Source organism: Catharus ustulatus, chromosome 6 (assembly GCF_009819885.2).
Source record: "Catharus ustulatus isolate bCatUst1 chromosome 6, bCatUst1.pri.v2, whole genome shotgun sequence".
Lineage (NCBI taxonomy): Eukaryota > Metazoa > Chordata > Aves > Passeriformes > Turdidae > Catharus > Catharus ustulatus.
In genome coordinates this window covers 21,687,773-21,709,335 of record NC_046226.1, presented here as the reverse complement: position 1 = coordinate 21,709,335, position 21,563 = coordinate 21,687,773, and the positions used below count along the sequence as shown (strand labels likewise).

General features: G+C 39.2%; 1 protein-coding gene and 1 long non-coding RNA gene across 27 annotated transcripts in view; one reads left to right on the top strand and one right to left on the bottom strand.

Annotated features, from left to right (window-relative positions):
- Window positions 1–21,563, top strand: part of NRXN3 (neurexin 3) — a 967,067-nt gene that overhangs the window by 523,111 nt on the left and 422,393 nt on the right. The gene's annotated exons all lie outside the window — the stretch shown is intronic.
- LOC116997276 overlaps window positions 1–21,563 on the bottom strand; it is a 136,089-nt gene that overhangs the window by 44,759 nt on the left and 69,767 nt on the right. Inside the window, exon 2 of the long non-coding RNA XR_004418148.1 lies at window positions 2,887–3,009. This is a non-coding gene — a long non-coding RNA (uncharacterized LOC116997276). The remainder of the gene's footprint in view (window positions 1–2,886; window positions 3,010–21,563) is intronic.

The following is a 21,563-nucleotide window of genomic DNA, read 5'->3' as shown; positions in this document are numbered from 1 at the left end:
TTTGTTCTTTGTCCGTATATAAGCCGTACTTTGGGTTCGGACCAAAATTTTAGTCAAAATGGTGCGGCTTATAATCGTGAAATTACTGTAATTGAAAACTCCTCTTCTGGGTGGCCCAGAGATATATCTGTGACATTAGTCCTGTCTGCCTTTACAATTTTCTATCAGCCTATCACCTTTATAACTGAGCACCTCTTAGGTTAATGAGTTGGCATTCTTGCTCTTTTTGGAGTGGGGGGGGATGGTGGGAGGCCAGGAAAATCAAAGGAGTCTGTTAAATTGTGTAGAAGAGAGATTATGAAATGTGCCCTAGAATGGGGTCTGTGGCAAAAGTTGGGAAAAAGAGACTGGTTTAAGATAGTACCATGGCTCTGTATTTCCTCTAGCATGTGTTGTCCAACTCCACCTAGTTGGTGGAGTGTTTTTATGTCCAGATTTTTTTATCTTCCATGCTTTTGAGACAAGGTTTGAATATTCATTTTGGCTCTGATGGTGAAAGTCTGTGCTTTTAACACAACTGGGTTTTAGCAGAAGGCTCTGTATTCGGAAATAGTTAATGGCTCAGTCTTTTCTTCCGGGTCCAGATGTGCCACTGCTCTATGCCAAAGGCTGACATGGGCTGATCTGGGTTAGCTGCTCAATGCCAGTACTTGGGAAATAGTACCTCACAATCAGCTGGAGTAAAGAAGCCGTCAGGGAGTTGCTCTCAATGAAATCCTTTCTGGGCGGTATCTCTGCAGGTCCTTAGTTCGTTGTTGCCCTTGTTATCCCCCCTGTAGTTTCTGTTTCAAACTGGGATAGCTCAAAAAATGACCATCCTCTTTTGTTCTGCCAGACTGACCCCACATACAGGCTCATTAAGCCCCAGCTTGCTTATTGTTTGCACTCTCAAAGCTAATGTAAGTCAAGGGAGAGATTGGTGCTTGGCTTTGGCTCGCAATGTTGAACAAACAGCTGACTGGTTTCTAACTAACTCATTTAGAAGAAGAAAAGTAAACTCTGATTTTAATGTTAGCTTTCTCTAGTAGCAATTTTTCTAGGGCATTTTTTCTGATGGATGAAAATACAGAGCAAGGCTGAGTCCAGTTAGAAGCTTAGGTGTCTGTACTTTCAGGCATTAAATAGAGATACTTGAATGGAATAGAAATCCCGGACCTAATTAGCCCCATAGAGAGACAACCCCAGATTTCCTATACCACAATGTTACAAATGAAGGCCTTCATATGGCAAACCCTACAAAGCAAATCTGGCGGGCAAGGAGAAATGAAGTGTTGCTCTTGATAAAGTAGACAAACAAAGTATTTGGTAACATGCTGTGCTGCTGAAAATTCCTATTCTCAGGTCCATTCCTTCATCTCTTTTCCCCCACACGCACGTGCAAACAAACCCTTTTAAAGATGGAGGAGAAAGCAAAATTAGCCTGTGCCTTCTCTGACCTCTCCCTGGAGGCCAGGAAGGTAAAGATAAAGCCATAGTTACAGCTTTCCAGCCAATACTCTCTTCCCCTAGATCAGCATGTAAAATATCAGCTTGAGTTTCCTGAAGTACCTTTTTCCTGAGGATCTGTATTAAATCCTTAGAGTTTTGTGAAATCTAAAGTTTGCATATGCTGCAAAACTATTATTTTTTCTTCAGTTTAGTTTAGGAGCATGATTTCAATGCAGTCCTAAAGCGTTGAGGAAGTAGGTGATGCTTGCAAGCTTCTGTCAGTTGTAACTAAATATGCCAGAACCCCCAAACCAAACAACTCAAACATTTATTTATCCAGCTTCTCACCATTGAAGCTTTGCTTTATTTTAAGCCTTCTCTCAGGGACAAACAGTTGAGTCACACTGGGGGTTATCAGTTACAGATTAGGAAAAAGCACAGGATGCTTAAACTGTCCGTCTCTCTCACCTTCAGTGAGGGTGTTAGCATGACTTACGTGTTTGCCTGCTGAAGGATGAGTGGGAAAGGAGAATGGCTGACAATGGCAGACATTGAAAAGTACCTTCTTTCTGTGATGCAGAATGAACTCAAAGTACAGTAATTTCACGAATACAAGCCGCACAGAGTATAAGCCGCATTTCCGGTGTGTTGGCAACGTTGATGTCTTTGTCAATAAAAAAGCCACACCCAAATATTAGCTGCACTTTCGTTCGTGGCAAACTTTCACAAAGTCGTCATTTAGTAACACAATCGCGGGATTGCTGGGGCTTACTGGCAGGTGCCGACCTTGGAAACATTATTCCCAGGTGAAAAAAGACACAGACAATAGCTGCGGCAGCGTTCCCTGCAAGTTTTATTTACAAACCGAAAAAGACACGAACAATAGTGTGGTCATTTTGTGAGCATTCCCAACGGATCCGCATTGCCTTTAAACAGCTGCTCAACCGTGTGGGTGAGCGGGCGAGCTCCAAGCAGAGCTGCATCTCTGTGCTGGCACAGCCACCCTGCTCATCCGCGTGAGCCCAGCACCCCCCCCACCCCTCTCTGTGTGAGCCCAGCCAGCCGCGCAGCTGTACAAGACTGAAAACACTTAAAAAAGTACAGAGAAATATCACACACTTTTATCAAACTGCCGAGGTAACTCACCGACGTACCTCACCCTGATAACATCCCCCGCCCCTCAGTAAAGCTGTCATCCACAGGCAGGCAATAAGCTGTTCTCTGATTGGTTCATTGTCGGAACAATGGGAAACCGTGAATTTCAAACCATTTTTGCTCAGGACAGGACCGGCACGGTACCAGGTAAGGGCAGATATCACATTTTTGTTAATATATTAGCCGCCCCGGATTACTAGCCGCACTTCCAGGTTTCCACCAAAATTTTGGTCAAAACAGTGCAGCTTGTATTCGTGAAATTACTGTACTCAGCAGCAGAGACAGGCTGAGGGAGCATCTCACCTTTGGGTTGCTGAAGAGGGAGGAGTTTAGATGTATAAAGTTGCAAAATGAACAAAAGATCTCAGAGCAGCCGTTTCTTGAAGATGTTGTGGTGCATCAGATTTTGGTGCTATATTCAGATGGCTGTAAAAGAAAAGCAAAAGATAGATGTCTGAAACTGTGGCCTTTTCTCAGCAAATTTTCCTTGTCTTTGCATTCAGCAGCAATGTTTTGATGTGCATGTAAGAGATGTCCTACTATCTTGTGTATGTGTTTTACCACTGGAAGATCATCCCTCTATAATCACATCATCTTTAAAAACCCAAGAATCTCTCATGCAACATCTTTTTTCCTATGTCTGCAAGTCTTTTACTTCTGCTACAATCACTCTCCTCAGAAATAGAAAACTTATTTTATGCTACTCTTGGCACCAGTGAGGCCCCTACAGCTTTGTTTTCAATTGCTTTTTCCATTCTTCTGTGGTTTAATTATGTGTCCTTAGTGATGTGATTTTATCCTCTGAGAAATTGAACTGTTACTTTATATTTGTGATCCAGTTTTGAGATTCTTTGGAAAACATTTTAAAGAATAAATAATAATTCCATGACATCTTTTCGCTTTCTGGAAGATTTCCTCTCTAAATTTCTTCAGTCTATATTTTTATGCTTTTAATTTGATTTTTATCATTTTGTATTGGTCTTCCATCTTTCCTTTGCATCTCATGTTTGTAGATTTTTATTTCTCTTCTTAGTCAGCATTGGCCCAGCATTTTCATATTGAAATTTGAAACTGCCTTCTTAAATCAGTCTAAGGTAGTCACAGATTTTCTTCATATCTATTCCTGCTTAGCATTGTCAAATGGAGCTTTGTAGTCTTTGGTAGGCAGTCTGAAGGAAAATGAAGAAGGAAGTGTCAGAGCCAAACCCGCTAGCTAAGTAATAATGAATAATCAGTCCTTTACTTATTTACCCAAGCTTTTTTGTGTTAAAAACCAAAAGAAGCCAGGTTGGAATTCTACAGGGGAATCAGACTTTTGTGTAAGATTTAAGATATGTGCTCCTCTCTGATTTCTACCTACACTGATTTTCATTCAATATCTTTTTCTGTGTGCAACATATAAGTATATATTTATTTAAAATATATATGTAGTATGTTTTATGTATTACTTTTGTCCCATTCTTGGATTTTGATTGTAAGTCACTGTTCATACCCAATCTTGAGACTTTCTGTCTGAATCATGGGATAATTTTTAATGATACATATATTGTAAATTCTTTTCAACATAGAGTGAACTATTAAGTAGTGTCAGCAGAATTCTAAATTAAGTGTACATGAACCATGCACTAGTTCTGGTTGCCTTAAAATCTGAAATAACATTTTCCTGGATTGCTATTTCTGGGAGTGTATTTTTTCTTTGTGGAAGGCTCTTGCAAAGCTTTATGAACACTGTTTTCTCTGTCATAATGGCACAAAATATTATGACTGGTTAGTGGCAAAATACAGCAAAGCAAAGAATATTGTCTGCAGGGGAATTTTATGTAACCAAGAATACATTTACTCAAAGAGTAAATATAGTCAGACCACTGAAATTCTTGCACTAAGATTACATATATCTGACTTAATATTTTGTGCTGTTTGTAATAGTTTTTGAGTGCTGCACTCAGGACTTCTTTAGCTGTCTCTGGGATTTGTTCCTCAAGAAGCCCTCTATGGGTAGGATGCATCACAGACCTCTTCAAATCCCATTTAATTCCACTTCTGTTTTCGAAACGTGATCTTGAATGGTCATGCATGTAAGGAGGCTTGGTTCCCATTTTCAGTGTCTTGGTTTTGCACGTACTCCTTTCCTTTTCTTGGGCCTCCTGCCTGAGCATTCATGTTTTCCTCTCAGTGCTCATTTCCCTGTAAAACCACAGTAGGATGCAGGATGGAAACCCCTGGGATTTTAAATCCCAAGCCAAGTCTGAGTGAGAAAGGCAAATATTACTCTCACACTTTCAATGCGACTGCTGCCTTGATTTATAGTTTAAAACTTCCCTTTTGTTTTAAAGTCATATTGCCTTTGGCTCCTTTGCAAACCCAGCAGCTTTGTCTTTGCTGACCATAGAGGCACGTATAGTTACAGAAAAGCTGCTCACTTTCTGGTGCTCTCTGTCAAGACATATGATAAGCATTCAAAATACTCCCGACTGTATGTGTCTGTATTAAATCTAGTTTCAACAAAGAAAGCAAGCAAAAGAATACAAGTTATTTTGGGAATAAAAATACAAAGTTCTCTCTGCCATGTGTTCTCAGTTGAACACGTGGTTACTAAAATAATCTGGCTTTACAGCTGGAGCAATATAAAAATAGTTTCAATTAAAAAGATGTGAAAAAATGTAAAAAGTATCACAAACATTTGGGTTTCTTAATAAAAGTCTGAAATTTACAGAGACCAGGATGGTGCAGCTGAGTACAAAGTCTTTGTTGCTAGTCAGCTGATGCAAACTTCATGAATCACTTGGCTTTTCTAAGCATGAATAATCACATCTCCAACTTGTACCAATAAAACTTGTATACCATACCCCACAATATTTTTTGTCTTTCCTTAATTAAATTATAAACTTCAACTAAAATATTCTGAAAATTTCTCCATCTGGACCTTGTTATCAGAGTAGCAGTAAATGATTCACTGTCTAGAGTTTCATAACACTGAAGAGGAGATGCAGTCCACCCTCTTTTCACAGACAAAGAGCAGAGCTGTAGGGTTTTAGTTACTTTCTCAATGTCACCTCCTAAGTCAGAGAGGAGAGATCCTCCTGTATGCTAGGCAGGCAGCCTAATGACTGAGCCATCCCTCAACCCAGTGAAGTTTGTGACCTAGATGAATGTTTGGTGCATCTGGCAACACTTCAGCTGTGTTTCTGCTGGGAACATCTGTAATGTTTGGCTGTCTTGCAGGTATTTTGCCTCTGTGCACATCTGGAAAGCTAGCAGGTATGCAAGCATGGCCACTGTGACTGTCTGGAACCAGAAACAACCAACAGTTAAGGTTTCAGGGAGCTGTGTATTATAATACCCTTGCAGAGCTGAGCTGGGTTACCAGTAATAACTCCAGTGAATTTGCAGAGAGCTTTTGATAATGGAAATCTGTCATAAGCTGTCCTTTCAGTAGGTGGAAAAGGTCAGTTGTGTATTCTGTTGGAGAAAGAAAATTGTGGTAAAGGTCAGAAGAATTAAGACATTTTCAGTCTGTCTCAGTCTGCCAGTTCCTCTGATTCTTTACTGCAGTGCATGTTTTATAGAGTAAGGGATATAATTAGAAAGCTGAGAAATCCAACAATGAAAGCCCATCTCCAATTTTTTATCTTGAGTCCTTCAAACTGGAATTAAGTTAGGGTAGGGAATGAAAGAAAGTTTTTACTACTGTCCTCCCTTCTCCCTCCAGAGAAATGTAAGCTACAGAGTGCAGTGTGTTTTCAATACCTAAGTGATGTTAATCTAAAGTGAAACAGACTTTGTTATTGAGCACATTTCTCTATAATTAAATACTGAAATCATAGGACAGGCTTTATTCTATGATGTGCTCCAGGCTTTTCTTGAGACCTGGTGGATTTTCTCTTATTTTGTTGTAAGTAGCGTCCTTAAGATGCACGGGTTTCAATTGATTATGTATCTGTACTAAGCACAGTGAGACAGTATTAGGTAATGCAAGATTGGGATATAATGTTAACAGTGCATATTTGGAGATGATTCCCAAAGAGGCTGCATATTTGAAATCTAAGGAAATACTCTGTTTTCATGTATATAATGAGCCTCTGGGACTAACTACTGTATGGTGGTGTGGAATCTTAAGTACATTGGAAACCTTTTGTGTGTTAGAAGTGTTATGTGGAACAATATAGATAACTAATGAGCAATCTCTCACTGATAAAAGTTGCTTGGAAAACCCTATACAAAATACAAAATACAAAAATTAGAGAATATAAACAATCCATCAAATAAGAGAGTAATAGATATTTAGGCCAGATATTCAGCAATGACCTACAAAAAGCATTCTTACACTAAAGGACATGTTTCCAAAAGCTCTAAAGCGCATTTTTGTTAATACTGCTAAGTGTCTGTGCTTCTCTTCTCCTCAGGAACCAAACATTCACAGTGGCACAGGCCATGAGGCAGAATCAAAAGCTGGATATTAGCAAACCATATTCCATGCGAAGCTCAACCAAAATTTCAAACCATTTATTTTCAATATTCACTGGCTTTAGTCTGCTAACAGTAGCCTGTGCATTTGCTAGCATTGATATGAGACAAAGGATCCCTCTCTATTATTCCTTTTTTTATTCCTTTTTTTTTTTAATAAATAATGATGCAATTACTTAATAATAGAACACATGATGTGTATCTCTTCTAACTGTAGCTGTCTGCCTCTGTGAAGAGGGAGTTGGCCCTTTGAGGGTGCAATAAGAAAGGCAATAAGTAAAAGGGTCATGGTGAAGAGCACAGCTCCACAGGGACCGAGGAGGCTGCAAGCCACTATCTCCTTAAAACCAGCAGAGATACTTGCAGCAGCACACATAGGACAACTAGAGCTAATCAAGGGGAAAAATGAACTTCTTAAACTCGAGGTTTGAAGTTGATGGTGTAGTCCTTAGGGATCAGCAGATATATTGGTTAAAATGAAAAGCTTTGTAAATGTATTTGAATTTCTTAAAATATAAAGATGAAATGTGCATGCATGGCAGAGAAATTTGTGCCTTTTTGCCCTAATGTTTTCCAGGGGTCTGCATTACTCCTACCACTTCTGCCATTGGATCATTTCTTGCAGGAACATTCCTATACAACTTTCACTGGTGTTCTCCTGTGTGGAAGTCTGCAAAATTGAGCTTAGGATTTCAAAGACAAATACTTGCTGTGAAACACCTGGATCTGGCATTGCTATGTGAATGGTGGCATTCTGGGAAGTTGTGCCATGCAGAGATAGCAAGATTCAGAGGCAGCTGCTTCTTCCTATACTGTGAGACACAGAGGGCAACTCCTCTATCAGTGACAAGAGCCAAACACTAAAATTTGTAGCTAAGCTATGCTTTCCTTCCTTTGGCCCACCACTAGGTCTGAGCTCCAGCTCACAGGAAGCAGGTGACTGGCCATCTGTCACTCATCCAATTCTTGATCTGGCACAGCCAACAAGAGGTGTCACTTTCCTGGCTAAACTCAGTCTTCCGGTTAGAAACTTTGTCCATAATTCAGTTAATTTCTTGCACTGACTGTTGTGACTGTCTTCCTTTAGATTTCCTTGTGTGCAGTTCATTAAAGTGGCTACTGAGATAGCAATCTGCAACCATTTCTCTATTACTGCTCATCTCGCTTCACATTTCTATCTGAACTGCCAGGTTTCTTTACATTCCATACTCAAATCATATTGCTTGTCATCCAAGGCACCATAAAATTGTTTTCTTCCTTCTATTTCTGCTTCATGTGGTTCCTGTCCAGCTCTTATCAGACTCCAGGATCTTAATTTTTTTGTTTTTCCACTCTTCTCTTTTTACCTCTTACACAGCTATTTGGCACAAATGCCATGCCTTGCCCTTCTTTTGTGCGTTAAACACCACTTTCATCTTATTCAAGTATCTCCTTGCAGTCTTTCCCATAACCTCTTTTTCCCTGAGTAAGTTACTGCAGAAAAGAAAATTGTAGCAACACAAGTGTAAACAGAAATTTCTGGTCAAAAAGTAGTTTAAGAGACCATTTCTCATTTATTATACCTTGGGAATTTATTTGTAGCTCATGTGTCACTGGACTGTGTAGTAAATGAAAAGGAATTTTTGCTACAAAAAGCTCAGAGGTGCCACCTCTGCAATGGAGTATTTTTGGCTCACATGAGCTAAGGGGAGGTTTGCAGGGCCTTTTGCTGACAAATGTGCATTTGGAATTGCGTTTGGTCAGGTTGATGAGTAAACAGGGAAGTGTAGAAGCCAATATAACTGGTTCTGTGCTTGAACAAATAGGCTTAGCCTTTGAGCAGCTTTTGAGCCTCTGGGAAGAAGTTAGAGCTGAGTAAGCAAGTCCCTGTGTGCATTGAATTCAGGAAGCATACAGATGCATGCTACAGCAGAGATAGCCCTATTAAAATACGAGGGGCTTGTGTGGATAGCTCACCAAGGGATGTGGCCTCACCAGAGGAGGCTGGTGGGGCAGAGGGAGTGACGATGGCTCCTGTTAGCAGTCACACATGGCTGCTCTGTAAGAGGTTAAGCTGAACTGTGCTCGTGGTTGTGAGTGACCTAATAGATGTTTTTCTCTGGGACATAATGTTGTAGTAATATATTTAAATGCATTGGTCACTTTGGATTAATTTCCTATGTTAATTTCCCCTTTCTGTATCTTTGGGAAAAGGTCTTTTACTAGAGCTATAAACTCTTAGATAATGTTGTTTTTGTGCCACTGAATGGTGGTTGTAACCATCTCAGAAGTGGTCATAGTTTGTTAAGTGAAGGAATTTGTAATCAGATTCTCACTTGTTCAAGATAATTGCTCTAATATAAGCAGAATACCACATTTGAGGTCAACTGAGAATCTGACCCTTTGTAAAAATATATTAAAAAGGTAAACGTGGCAGACAAATAGGGAAATATTTTGATAAAATAAGCTATGCAAGTATGGTTGCTTTCACTGCAGTTTTAGTAAGATGTTGCCACATATGATGACTTATCTCACACTCAGGATAATTTTGTGTGGTTCTAGTATGCCCATTCATCAAGTACTTGCCAGCTGTGTGGGACAGTATAGTTGGGTACAGGTGCAGGCAGTTAGTAGAATATGTTGTTTTTGCTGCTGTCTAATCACTGAAGCTGCAGGATGCAGCAAATATTTTAAAATGCTGCTGAAAAATGGAGAAGAGAGGTACATGAAGACCCTGACTCATACTAAGTGTTTTGTTACAGGGTATTTCACAGAGATAATATCATGATTTTGGGTTCAGAGGAGGTAGAGAAGTTGTACCAATGCATTGAAATAAAATCTTCTCTATACTGGCTATTTCACTGATGAAACTTTCCTTAGTGGATTTTTCCTTTAAATATTATCTATGCTGTTATTTTGTTTTTGCCACATGTAGCACAGGGGAAGATTATTTGCCTGCTGAGGCACCAGCATACCACACAGTTGTGTGTATGCATTTTTAATTTCCCTAAGCTGAAGGGTCTGACATCAATTTCAAAAGATATGATGGAATTCTACTTGGTAACATTAAGTAAACAGATATACCCTATTCACATGTTTAATAAATGTGATTGACATTGTAAGTATGGAGCCTATTCCACTTGTATGATGCAGATTTAAGTACAGAAACAGCAACACACAAGCAATCCAAACCAAGGAATTCATTCACCACTTCCCATGGTCAGGCACGTGTTCAGTCATTCCTTAGAAAACCAGAGTTCCATTACTTGGGACAACAAGCATCATCATTCTGAACATCTTCTCCGCCTTCTTTCCCCACCTTTATATGCTGAGCATGGTGCCATCTGGACTGGAATATTTCTTTGGTTGGCTGGGGTAAGCTGTCCTGGTTGTGTGTCTTCCCAACTTGCTGTGTACCTCCAGCCTGATGGGGTAGTGTGAGGAGCAGAAAAGGCCTTGGCTCTGTTTTAGCTATCTCTAAAACAGCTAAAACATCCCCATATTATCAACACTGGGTTCAGAATAAGTCCAAAACATAGCCCCATACCGGCTACTATGAAGAAAATCAACTCTATCCCAGCCAATACCAGCACTCTTAAATTTGATTCGTGCAACCTTACATCAATTTCATCCTTTCTTTGGCTGGAGACTCAGGGTAGATAAATGTGATATGGACTAGGTCAGCTGCCACTGTTGTTCACTAGATGTTTTGACAGTCACTGTAATTTACTGCCGTAAATACGACCAGAAAATAGGCGAAGAAGGGCAATGACTGTCTTTGTGATCCTGCTCTGATTTGGGGAGTGCACCCTTCAATTGCAAATGACAATTTAGGACAATTAGAATTTTATTTTTTGAGAATGTCATGTACATGTGATGAATTATAGCAGGTCTTCCTGGGTAATTGAAGTTTACAGTCAGGAATACAGATGCCTAAACTGAGGCTCTTAAATCTGTTTTCAAGCACCTAAAGATGTGGCCTGGTTTTCAAGATTTGAGCATTTTACAGCTCTTGGCAATTTCAGCACTTCTGAGAATGAGGACAATTCTGTAGATGCTTAAATATGGATTTTGGAATGCCTAACTTTGGACATCTATTTTTGAAAATGTTGTCCTACATTTGTGGAGAAAATCTTAATCTGTAAAAGATTCCTATAAGGCTCTCCTTGTGCAGGTGCATGCACCGATACACGTGTGCATGGATAAGTACTCAGCAGCAGGAGTGAGTTCTCATCTGTCTGAGCTGTGCTGGGTGTTGACTCAGTTTTGGGGCTGTCATCACTGGATGTGGCATCCTTCGTGCTTCTGGCTTTTGTTGTCAGTAGTGCTAAAACTAGTATATGCCTGTTATGCCTGTGGATAAGTAATGAGAGAATTAGGGCCAGGAAATGGGAATGTCATTTGTAGTAAGTGTTCATTAACTTTTGTTTAACTAACGTTGCTGTTGTTAAGAATCTTGCTTGCAAAGTCCATTGAGCACCCAAATCATTTGCTAGCTGTTTGTTTACTGTACTGCCATGAAGAATTCATTATACTCAAACATGTAAAGTGGCCCTGTCTTGAGGCAGCATCCATTCAAATGAAAGGTCTGTCAGGAAGGAAATGGGATGGAGTTGTGTCTTTTAAATCAATATTCCCTCACTAAAATCTTACAGTAAGAACCCCATTAATTTTTAAGAGATTATTTATATAACTGGGAACTACATCCTGTGAGGAGCCTTTTGAGAGGAAGAATAAGGATCCTGTGTCTTTTAGATTTGCATCTGTTACAAGCTTAGTTGAACTTCTGAGACTCTGTGTTTGGGTTCTGATACTACTGGAACTTTTCTGAGTCTCCATACTATCTGAGGGTCAAATTGTCACCATTTTTCCAAGATTAAAAAATACTAAGAATTTTCCTTTTAAATTCCTGTCCTCCTGGAAGCAGTCTTTCTACAATTTGCATTTAAAAGAAATACATGGGAAAGTTTCTACAACATCAGTCTCCTTCTTTGAAAGAGACATCAGTGTGTTTTCTTTGAAATAGAAATTACTGTGATTTTTTCCAACTCAAAGGGGCTGTTTGTAACCCCAGAAAATACGCACAATTTTTAACAAGGCATTATTTTTAAATTTAAAGTGTTCCCTGATAACCTAGCTCTGCAGCTACCTAAGTGCCAGCAATGTCTTAGGAGCAATCTCATTCTTCATTCTGTCCCCTTCTAGCTTTTCTTAGTAGCCAGGGGCTTTACCAGATGTGACTGTTCTTTTTTGCATGCATGCATATTAATAATAAGATAATATCTACAAAGATCTCACTAATAAAAGAAAATTTAAAAATCTATAGCATATACTGCATATGCCTATAGCAAAATAACCTGGAACGGTTTCCCTAGGATTCTATCCCTAACTAAAGCAACGTACACTGCAATTAGATCCATTGCTGTTACTCCTTATGCTCTGAACTCTTTTCTTCCTAATTGTTGCTGCAAACATTTTATTTGAAGAGGAGGAGGAGGGAGAGGAGTGCATGGCTGTACCCATGTACAACTGATGTTTAGATGGAACTTTCAGTTTGGCCTCATCATTGTTTTCACCTTTCATGGGGGAGTATCTTAGGTTTCTTCATTCGCCTGAGGTTCTGGCATGGCATCCTCTTAAATCAAGCTTGAAGGGAAATTGATTGAAAAGAAAACACCATTATGGGAAAACAATTTATTCCTTTCCCCTTGACAGAAGGCACAGTTTTGTCTATACTGTGGAATAAATATAATCTGCCTGTTTGCTTTAAGAAGTGGAAGCTACTCATTTCCCTATGATGGTTTTGATCATTATTTGGAATGGGCTTTTTCTTCTACTCTGTGCAGTCATTTGATGTCAAGAGCACATAGTAAAGATCAGCTACCCCATACCCTGCTGAATCCCTACCTTTTTTTTCCTCTTGTGTGTACACTCACAAAAATGTGCCTCCATTAATGTACATCACTACACAGAGGAAGAGAGTTTTTTCCTACTTGGTTCCTCTTTATTTGCCCTTAACTGATCCAACGGTCTCTGCTGCAGTTGTGTCTAAGGAAATGTAGACTTGTCTCTTGGTATCCTTTAGTGCCCACTACTTCATTTGACTCCTGGAGTGTCCTTATTTGGGCAGACAGGACCTGGTAATGTTAGTGTTCCTCAACCATAATTACTTCTAAGTCTCTGCATTGCCTTTTAATTTTTATAGGGTTAAGACCTTGTGCTGAGGCTGTTGATTGCTGTAGAAAAATTGCTCCATTGAAGGGCAGTTTTGGGGAAATGTTGCCACTGAGATGTTGCCAACATTCTTTCTGTAGTGCTTCCAGTCAAGAAGCAACCATGTCAGATTTGTGTTTTATCTTTGATTGTATGAGCACTCATACAAGGCTTTGGAAGCTAGATACTACCACAAGTACTGCTTGAGAAAAGGATTAAGTGCAGACTTCACAGCTCTACAATTTTTCACATAAAAGTTCATTGTGATCAGGTCAAGAACCCTAGAAAGGAGAAAAAAAATGGAAAAGAAAAGACAGTTTTGAACCAATCAGGCACCTGATTTGCCTGGGTGCTGTCTATAGGGGTGAGGAAAGGGAAAGGGCTCTGGGAAGACTGAGAGTAGATGCAGGGCCTGAGGAGTGTGTCAAGGAGAGAGTGCTCTCTTCAAGGAGGAGCAGCAAGGCTTGTTTGTCAGGGACAGGAAGATAAAGTTGAGTGCTAGGCTGCAAAGCCAAGCATCCTTTATCAGGATGGGGTAACAGTTCGCCCTCTCATCTGCAGGCTTCACGTAAGACTCAGCAGCCTGGCAACTTGGAAATACTTGTCAGTTAGGAAGGAAACGCTGGTAACATCATCTTCATTCTGTGGAAAGGTTTTGGATGAACTCAGTATAGTTTGAGTATATACTCAGAGCCCCAGTAGACCTCACGCTGCTGAAAGCCTATATATTAATAGTTCTGCAAGTCCAGTGAATTTTCCTGGTAACATTTTCCTCTATGTCTTTATCTGAGTAGTGACTGTAGGCTGTGTATCCTGGACTGGATGTCTGCTGGGTGTCTCTGCTGTCATTCTGCTAACTGTTTGCAGAGTATCACTGGTAATTTCTATGTAAATTTGCTCAGGCTAGCAATTGAGCAGCTTTCTGTTGACAAATGAAGGAACATCTTAATGGCAGAGAGGCTGTTTAAGTCTCTTTGGAGGGAACTGAAGTGGCGTCTTGAAGGTCGTGAGAAGATCCAGTTACTGTAATGTGGCTAAAGGGAGCCCTCTCTGGAATGTCCTGGTTGACTTGATGCTGCTGCTTCTCAATGAGGTTTCCATTCTGACAGCCTTGCAAGATTGTCACTAGGGTGAGCCTTTCAGACTGCCTTGGTGCTTTAACATGGTGATGAGTTTCAACTGGAGGGGGAAAAAGCATAGATAGAAATTGATGGGTTTTGAACTTTTTGCTTCCTGAATGTAATTCAGGGAGAAGTGCTGGGAGGGCTCATTGTAAACAGAAGTTTTCAGTGCAAAAGCAAGTGATTTCACCCATAACCTTGAGCCCTGAATCTCCTTCAAGCAGACAGACTGCATGACTTGCTTCAAGTATGAAATTGCACTACATACATGTATGTGCTTGTCACAGAACTCTTCTGCATAATCTCTGTAGGTTTTGCACATTGTCTGACAATAGCATCCATATCCTTGTCTCCTATTTATTTTGGGGAGAAAATTTGGATTATTTTTATTTGCTTCTTGTGAATTGGATTTGGTTTTCTCTTCCTTTGCTCTTGGATGTACCTACTTGAGCTGTCTTTGGAACAATTGCAAAAACCATCCGTGGGTGAAGTTATAAAGCTCTCTACAGTAGATTGAGGGCTGAGTGAGCTAGAGGTCAAGTAAAGAAGCAGAACATTGTTTTAGATGTGTTGGAAGATGGAGTTTTATAAGTTAGATCTGAATTTTTCGTTTTTCTTCTTTGTGCCAATATAGATGGCTTTCTTGCACTTGTGCTCTCCTGGAAGGCAGCTGCTAGGTATTCAGGCATCACCACAGATATTGATAGCTATAATAAATTGCCCAGAAAACTATTTTGTATTTTTCTTCTCCCAATGCCATAATCATGAATGAACAGATGAGAGAAAAATTTACTTCTTGTTTATCAGGTCTAGTTTTCATCACTCTCAAATTCCTCAAAGTATCAGGGTCCCAATGTCCCAATGCAGTTTATGTTGTATGAATGTATATTATAGGACAGCATGACTGTGAGGAACTTCCAGTCAAATGTAAGAAAACAGTAATAAAAGTACAGCAAACAGGAAAAAAGGAGAGCTAGAAAAACTGTGATTAGTACAGATACAGAAATAAACAAAATAAACAAATGGAAAGTTTCAAATTAGTTGTACTCATTTATTACATGCTTGATAAAACAAGATAATGAATCTGAATCTTGTACAGACCCCCAAACAGGCATACAAATGACACAGGAGCATTTTATAACCACCAAATTAAACTAAAAAGAAACAGTTACTGCTGAAAAAATTAGAAAAAATCTCAGCATCTTCCCATCTAGACAACTTCTTTTACCCCAACATATAAGCAAAACAATTGATAGGAGAGTCAAAGTCAGTGTCTCTGCCCAGTATTCTCACTTAACAAGCTGCCAAAATTTGACCACAGCCTCAGCTTTGCAGTCAGCGATACTGATGTGGCATTGTGCTTCTGGGATATGTTTAACTCATTAGCTTAAGAAAAGAAAATACAAAAAAATAAAATGTCTGTATTTTGATTCACTGTAAAAAAAAAAGTAGCTCATAGATTATTTAACCACGTAAGTCATTAATGCAAAGACATTTTTAAATTGATAAGGTAGCGAAGAGAAAAATAATCATGTGAACTATCAGTGCACCTCTTTAAGTCATGTTAAACTCAGGTTAACTCATTCATCTCAGAGTCCATAAAAGTGGAAACATGCAACTCAACAGAGCAAATATTTTCTTGAAGGTATATGGTCTGTACAGAAGAAAATCACAACTTAGCCACACTTTGACTAATAATAATAGTAATAATAATAATGATAGTTGTTGTTGTTAGTATTTATTAGTATTAATACATGAAATTTTTTTCAGTGGTTTCATTTTGTCTGGTTTGAGTTTTTTTTTCCTTCTGATGCACCCAGTGCTGAAATTAGAAATGCTGAGGTTCCAAAAATAAAAGGAAAATTCTTACTGCCTCTTGCATAGAGCTAGAACACAGAATTCATTTTCTATGTGAGTGAAAACAATTTGCTTTTCAGAATATTGAGACTGCAGAAGAAGGCACATAGAATAATTACAATAAAAGGACTGTTTTTAGGTAGTTTAGTAATAGTTTTAATTGCAAATAAAGGTCATAAGCACAGTAAAGAGGGTAAACAGGGGGAAAATACAAATAGAAATATTTTGGTTATTAGGGAAATGAAGCTGTGAGGCAAAGAGAGGCAGAGAGAAGACAGAGACCAAACAATGGTTCACAGTCCCAGTGTCACCGCTGTGTACTAATTTCTTCAATGGTAGGAGCAGCCAGGACAGTTCAAGGAAGCAGGTGCTTGCTGAGAGTGGTAACACAGAGTAACCCCTCTGACACCTTTGCCTGTACTAGAAGGAGGGGAATTGGATGCTGGGGTGCCTCACACTCCCTGGACTGCAGGTTTGTACCACTGAATGCTTTGTGGTGGCGGAGCAGCCTGGATTTGGTTGCAGTTCCAAAGTGTGAGGGGTGGTTTTCTTAGACACCTACCCTTTAGCCAGGGATTACTGCTGCTATTGTCACTCCAATGCCCACATAAAATGGAAAGGGACAAGAATGGTGTGCTCAAGCTCTTATGCTGTCAGCATTCCCAATCTACTTTATTTTGGCTGCAAAATGTCAGGTTTGGCATTTCAACTGAGAAATCTTGGGCTGGTTTTAACAGGGAAAGGGGAGGGTTGTAGGTGAATTTTGCTGCAGCCGTGTTGCACAAGAAGTTCACTTGAGGAGAAAAAAAACCAGGTAATTTATTTTCCAACTTTTAAAAATTTCCATCCTTTTGCAGCTGTCCTTTATCCATTTCTGTCCTCCTGTCTCAAACTCTTCTTGTTACATCTCATCTCCCTTTTCTCCTGCTTTATTTCTTCCATTTCTTTTTTACCTTAAATTTTTTTTTCCTCTTAAGTATATTGTTATTTTCTTCTCCCACTTCCCCTAGTTTCCTTCCTCTTCCACTAAATACAGCAAGTGATATTAAGATTTTTCAGCACTGACTGTCTGGACTGTAAAGATTGAGGATTCACTGGCAGTAGGTAATCATGTACTAAATTGCAGGTTAGCCTGCAGGTAGCTATTGTGTTGATGAAACTTGGGTCTGGCACAGGTCGATTAGTAAGAAACAGTCCTTTTCTCTAAAAAACAATAAATATATTTATTCTGACAGACTCTCCCTCAAGCAGGATCAGTCAAAAATGTGAGGCTCAGGTTGTTCTGATGTACCTCCCAGGATCCTCAGTCTTACTGGCTGTGCATGGTGGCCTCTCTCTTTATCAGGGCCTACCTAGCTGTTTATTGAAACATTGTGGTAGAAAACTAGGCTTTGGCTTTAGCTTCACTATGAGATTTTTTGGAAAGTGACTCTGATATAGATAGCAGATGGACTCAGAGAAGATAAGTGAAAATACTGCAAAAATGTCAAGGAATAGACAAAAGGTTATGCCTGATTTTTCCAAACTCTTTTCCAGACTCCGCTGTTGATATGTTGTGCTTCAGTTCTCCCACCTGTGAAATTTCTGATTTTTTTTTCTTGTCAGGCTTTTCAAGCACTAATGAAACTCTACTTTCTTCAAAAAGATGAAATCTGAAAAGGAGTCTAGTTTGTATGTTCACCAAGTTGTTAAGTAGATGGTCTGCACTTCTTGTCACTCACTTCCCAGTGAGGGTGTGTCTGAGGTTTGGTAGTACCCTGAAGCTGGTAATTAGCACAGTGGGAGGGTGGTGGGGGGCAATCACAGGGACAACAGAACTTTCAAAGCACTGTGGCAGAGTTCTTATAAAGGAAGCTGGTTTTTCACTGTCATTGTTTGTGTCCAATGCAGTTACCAGGTTACTTTTAATAAATGTTGGAACAGCTCTTAGCCCATGGAAATATCTCACAACCCCCATGTCCCTCTCCTCAGCAATACTGCAAATCCTTTCCCTCCTTCTCTAATCCCTTTACACATACAGAAGCACAGATGTCTACAATAAAGTCTGTAAATTTTTGTCTTTAAGCTGTCTCAAGATTTATTAATTTCTCAGAGAAGGGATATATGTCCTTAGTGCTCTGTAACATAGACTAAATGAGATTTGAAGAGGTTGGCACACAGCCTCATCTCTTGCTCTCTGTCTGTCTTCCACCCTAATTTGCTTTATATATAAAATAAAAATGTCAACTGACTCAGAGACAAACTGTGATCGGCATTTCTCGCGTCTCTATAAAAGCTGCCTCGATTATTCATCAGGGCACGCTGCGTGCAGCAAGAGAAGTGATGACATGTCATTTGTGTGTAAGCACCCAGCACATTCCCTTTGAAGTGAGCATCAAATCGAAGTCCCCATCAACCCTGGAGCCTACAGTCAGCCCTAAACTGTAAAAAAATACTTTTAAAAATAAAGAGGGGGCGAGCACTGTATTGGCAAACAAGAGGGAGGATTTTGAAGAAGCAAGAGGTTTAGGGTAGCTAGGCTAAAAGAAACGTAGGAAGTTTGTCGCCTTTCATTTTCTTGATTTTTGGCTGATTTCTTCTGACATTAGTTACAGCATTGGGTATTTTTTACTGACAGTTCAAAATTAAAAGAGGACTCAGAAGGAACAGATGTTGTTACTATAGATGGCTAGAGTGGTACTTATTATATCTTATTCCTGACTTATGTCAACTCAAACAGCTTCTTGTCTATTCCTCACCTTAAAAAATATTGTCATCCGCAACAAAGTCATGGCACAGCCACACCCTGTCAAACTCAGTGTTGCAAAAGCTCTCCATCAATCAGCCACCCAAATGTCACTGTGCAACCATCACGTGCCACAAGTCAACCATGGCAGCAGAATGCTTTTATCCAGTCACTGAATTATATAGTATAGCACCTCTCCTTCTTCCGGCACAGAAATAGCATAACCAGCTTTTATCTATTGAGATTGATGCCAATAAATTTTCGGCCATCTCCCTTCATGGCTATTATTATGTTTCGCACTGTAATCAAAGAGAACTTTGCAGTGATTAGTTATCAAGTAGTGGAAAAATGTGGGTGGGTTTTTAGCATCACAGTTTTGGGTAGAAGATTACATTACTCACATATGTATACAGCACACAAAATGGAAAAGGAAGTGGTGATGATTGCCAGTAGAGAAGTGTAGTGGTTTTGGTTTTGCAGAATCTGCTTTAAAATTACTGAGTTTCCTTGGATATGTCTCTTTCCATATGAAAAATGGCAATGAATTCCTCAGTATAGTGTCACTGCTCAAGAGTTTAAAAATCTCACTCATCGGTATCAAATTGATGCTTAATACAAAAGGTAATTTGTAAATAATTTTAGAAATAAAGTACTGAATATGATTAGGTGTATGTGGAGTCAGATTCTTCCTTTCCTGAAGGTAAAAGCATTTCTCTGTTTTGTAGGTTTCACAGACTTTAACGTGAGCATGTAGCCATGCAGTCATCTATCTCTGAAAGCTATTTATGAACAGTGATTTAGCATTTGCTGCTTATCACTCCCCCATTTGAAAACTTTTTTTTTCCCCTGTAGTCAGGAACTGGGAACAGTACTGTGCTACCACTCGCGCACTGTGAATAGCAGATAATTGAAGTGAGCAGCTCACAAGTGTTCTGGAGGCGGAAATGTGCTCAAATGAACTATTTGGTGGATGTTCCTGAATAACAAATCCATTCACAGTAATATGGTTGAGTCTGTGAGGAATAAAGAAGGGCCAAAATTGCATGGATTTTATTTTCTGTGAATTAAAAATCTAACCATAATCATTATTACTCAGTGATTTATACACAGTATTGATGATAAAAGGCTTTGTAAAAGTGAGTTAGACATGCTGCCTTTTGCAGAGACTGTGCAACCTATGTTGGTCATAAGAGTTGGTGATGAGTCAGAACAGGGTGCATCACAACTTAGTAGTAGTAAGGAACCCTCTGGCTCCTCCTGGGTGTCTATTACACGAAAAGGGTCGAGCTGTGAAATGGTAGTGCAGGTTTGTAACCGTTCACCCATCCTTCAGAAAGACTGGAAAGGCTGAGGTTTGAAATTTGGTTATGATAAATATACAAATGTGCACAAACCTTTGGCAGTGTTTTCTTTCTGCTTTTGCATTGAAAATGGGAACAGATCCAAAGCTCCTGGAATCTGAGTATTTTTAGCAAGGTCCTAGAAGATTGTAGGCTCATCTTTACCAGAGATGAAGCAGTGTCATTCAAAAAAGTTGTCAGCAAAATATGGTCCAGTGCTTCAAAATTTCACCAGTTCCATATATATGTAGAGTTATGTTCATAGTCTCAAAAGAGCAGAAGTTATAGAGGTAGTTGCAAAAATTCTGTACTTTATAAGGATTTACTGAAGAGTTATTTCCTTTCTTGTAAAGCTTTTTAATTTGTTTTATTGAATTTGGAAATTTAATTTATTTGTCCCAAATATGACACCTATTCTACATGGTTAAATTTTGTTCTTTGTTGTAAATTCTGAAATATTATCTCAAGTGACAATTAAAGCCTAACTTTTCATGTGACTTCACAAAAGTTCATGTCGTACTTTGGATGTCTTTGTAACTGCAGCAGAGGTAACACTGGGAGCTGAGACCTGAAAGGGGCTGAGGTGGTATCATTTTTCAAAAGAAAAGCCTCTATTCCAGAAACTGACATTACTTTGATTATAGAGAAAACCCAACTAATCTCTTCGTTGAGAAGACTTATGAACTTAATGTAAAGCCTCACCAGTTTTCTCAGTGTGTTTTTAATTTAGAAACTTAATCATGTTTCCATCGCTAACAAATTTGCTGAATCAAAAGGTGTAACAGTGATCAGATCATGTCACTGAATGAATTATGTTCATGAATAACTCTAGTAAGAATAATCATATATTCTGGGAGATAAGTGGTTTTGGATAAAATCATAGAGTGTCTGTTTTCAAATTCTCTTTGGTACTGTAATTTGTGTCCAGTCTCTGTGATCTGAGAATGGTTCTGTCACCATCTCGGATTTTACTCATGTTGTAGCCTAATTCTTCTTTCTCTTGTCCTATACAAATTCTAGTTAATTTAATGGGAGTGATAGAAGAATAATGGAGTAGGGGGAGATTTCCATCCTTGAGGGGGGCAAAAAAAAGAGGAAAAAAAAGAAATTGCTTCATGGATCAGAGCTTGGCATTAATGCTTAAACAGATGGCTATGATGATAGGACTGCAGGCACCAGCAAGTCAAGGTAGAGCGGACAGAGAATATTTGTTTTGTACATGTGCATGATAAGTGGGAGCAATCACATAGCTTGTTCTTTTTATAATATGAGTCATGACAA